Source organism: Populus trichocarpa, chromosome 2, assembly GCF_000002775.5.
Source record: "Populus trichocarpa isolate Nisqually-1 chromosome 2, P.trichocarpa_v4.1, whole genome shotgun sequence".
Lineage (NCBI taxonomy): Eukaryota > Viridiplantae > Streptophyta > Magnoliopsida > Malpighiales > Salicaceae > Populus > Populus trichocarpa.
The window spans coordinates 3,368,912-3,372,375 of NC_037286.2; positions in this window are offsets into that span (position 1 = coordinate 3,368,912).

A 3,464-nucleotide genomic window follows, 5' to 3' on the forward strand; every position below is an offset into this window, starting at 1 on the left:
GAAAAGTCATCGGTGATATCTGAGGGGTTTTTGAAAATTTTCGATTAAATTAAAATTTTAAATTAAATATTACAAATGAAATCACCGACGGATTGAAAAAGATGTCAGTGATATTTGGGGGGTTTCTAAAAATATTTGATTAAATTGAAAATTTAAATCAAATATTACAGACGAAATCATTGATTAAAAGATTAAAAATATTAATATTTAATTATTTGTCGGTAAAATACCCCAATAAAAAGACTAGACTCCTTCATTTCTTAACAGACACGCATCTTCTTCTTCTTCTCTTCCCCTTATGTAAAAAACACCAACATCCCTTTTTTTCTTTTCTCTTCTCAGTTTTTTTTAATTAATATACTTTTATGAATTTGTTTTTCCTTTTTTCTTCTCTTATTTTTTTGCATCATATATATATATATATATATATATATATATATATATATATAAATGTTCTTGATAATTGTATGAATGTTATTGTAGGATTTTTTTTCATATGAGATCAATTTTGTTGGATTTTAGTTGGAATTCTTTTTTCAATTTTACTGCTGAATTTCAATTAAATTATTTTATTTATTTCTTGATTATAGGTTTTGAAATAGGTTTTCTAGGTTATGTGAAAATTGTTTTTAGTTGATTTATTTATTTTTTGCTGTTGTTTATTTTTTTGTGTTACATATTTGTTGTAAATTTGTTTGAGTTGATTTTTTTTTTCCAAGCAACTCAATTCTTGAGTATTATGGAGTGTTTCTTTATATTAATTTAATTATTTTCCACTTTTGTTAAATAGATTTTTTAAAATATTTTTAAATAATTACTGACGGTATTACTAATGGATTAAGTCTGACATTGGTATGTTCCAAAGAATTGAAAAGAATTTACTATAAATATCAATGTGCCACTGTTTTATCACCGATAAAATTGCATATAGTATTTATGTCGGTTATATGGCAAAATTCATGAGGGCAATACCGATAGATAGAAGCTGATAAAAAAATTTGGCGTACTTTTTTCATCAGTAAATTCATTAGTAATTTTACTATGGATGGACTAATTGATATACCAAAGTATAAATATTATCTGTATTTGTAAGAATTCTGGTACTGAACATTTGAGATTACATAAATTAATTAATGATAACATGATTAGTAAGCATTTGAATTACAATGTAGCTTGCTGCACAAATGTCTCGAGAATAGGATCCCGAAGGTGATGAGATTGCAGCACTATACAGAGAAAGTACTTATCATGTGATCTAGATTTAAAACGACATGTTTGGACGTTTTCGGGTTCATTTAAGAGAATCCCATAAAGCCTGGATCCGGACAGACATGACATTTGCCAAGCTTTTTTTTTTTTTTTTTCTGCATCTGTCTTTTTTTTTTTTTTTCTGGTTTTAATTTTTAATTTTCCTTATTTCCAGAGATATTATTATAATATCAACCCGTGCTTGCATGCTTGCCGGACCATCCAACATGTTGTTATGCACTAGTAATAATACATACACTCACTGGCTCACTGCCTCTTCTAGATTTAAATTTTATTTGTTAATTTAATGTAGTTATGGAAAAAGAATAACCTTGAAGTTTAAAAAATGTTCATATATAAACCGGTGACGTTCTAAATCCACGAAAGCATATGAGCTTCCAAGCTGGAGGTGAGTTGACTCATGGTGATGTACTAGAATGTGTTTAAAAGAGTGGTGAACCTGTGAACAAATCTTCTTTGTTTTTGTTTTTGTTTTTGTTTTAATATCAATTTGATGTTTATAAATAAAATAACATTTTTTCAGATCAATATATTTGTAAAGTTTAGAGGCACGTTTCTTCAAATCAATGTATTTATAGAGTTTAAATGCATACCTTTCAGACTAATATTTGTGTTGAGTTTAAAAAACAACTCTTCATTCAAATTATTTGAACAATTTGGCAGGACGTGTCATGCATAATTATTAGATTAATTAATTCTAAAAATTTAATTAATCATCTCAAATTAATGAATTTAAAAAATAATAATAAATGTATTTATGTTATATAATGTCAAATGCCATTATAGTCCGTTTTTAAAAAACAAAACACGACAAATTCCAAGAAATGGAATTTAAATGGATGAAATGGCAGTTACACAACTACTATTTTGAAGCAATTAATTTTTAAAAAAAAATTAGGAACAAAAAATTTATTATACAATCAATATAGTCAAAAGTTAATGTCTTTGTCTTCAACAATGCAAATCTGACAAATGTTTTTAGAATCCCTCTTTTAAATAATACATGGTACAATCATCGATACAAACAAAGAACTATCATGTATTCATATGTATCATGGGGGAAAATGTTTGTACAGTAATAGATATATTGCATAAAATCTAACAAAAGACACATTTTAAAACCATGCTTTGATACCATTATAGATTTTTAATGGAAACTTACTGGTGATTTGAAAATTCACTTTTTTATTTCTAGATCAATTGCTTCAGTGCTACTACGATTACTAGAACCATATAAATATTCTACAATACAAACATATTTGTAAATCTTGTCGAGTTAATTTAGGGAATAAAAAACGAGAGAAAAGAAAAGGAGAACCATTATATTTCAAAGTAAAAAACTTATATCTTAATATGAGTTATGTCATTATATATATATATATATATATATATATATATATATATATATATAGAGAGAGAGAGAGAGAGAGAGAGAGAGAGAGGAAGGAATTTTTTTTAATTTTTTTTTTAAAAAAACTCTTCTAAATATTTAGATCAGACCCATCTTTTATGAACGGATCAGACCTAATTCAATAACCAACATCGTTGATGAGTTGCGTGGACTCTCTATATATGATTAAGTCTCTATGTATGATTAAGTCCGTAAAGGAGTAAGGTTTAATAGTAAAATGAAGCTTTGTGTTCGAGAGGGTGTGTGTTTTAAGGTTGAGGAAGGAGGAGTTGTCCATGTAGAGATTAGAACCCTTTAGCTCCTGAACATTAAACAACGACCAAGTGATTGGTTGAGGTGGAAGCAATCTCTATCCCAGATAAGGTGAAAATACAGGTTTTATCTTTCAGAAGCGTATTTATTGGAAGAGCTTTACCTTCGTGCTCCTAGTCTGAAAGAGGAATAGTCTCAGGTCCAAAAGGCCTGAGAATACCCTTGGTTGAAAAAACGAACATTTAAATAGTAACTACTTGTACGAGAACGATGATAGAATGAGAAAGACACTATTGCACTTATTATTAAAGACCATCATCTGAGATTATAACTCTTGATGATAGGTGGTACACTGTTGAGTCGAGAGGATCACATCACGAGAGGTATCCAATGAATATGGGCATGCTTTAATGTAATATTTTTGTAGAGTCCATTATGGGAGAAGGATTTGAGATGCATTTAATGGTGAATATAGAATTTACAGAGGGTAGACAGGGGTAGCTCGGGACCTTGTCCAAGTGGTGGTTGTTTG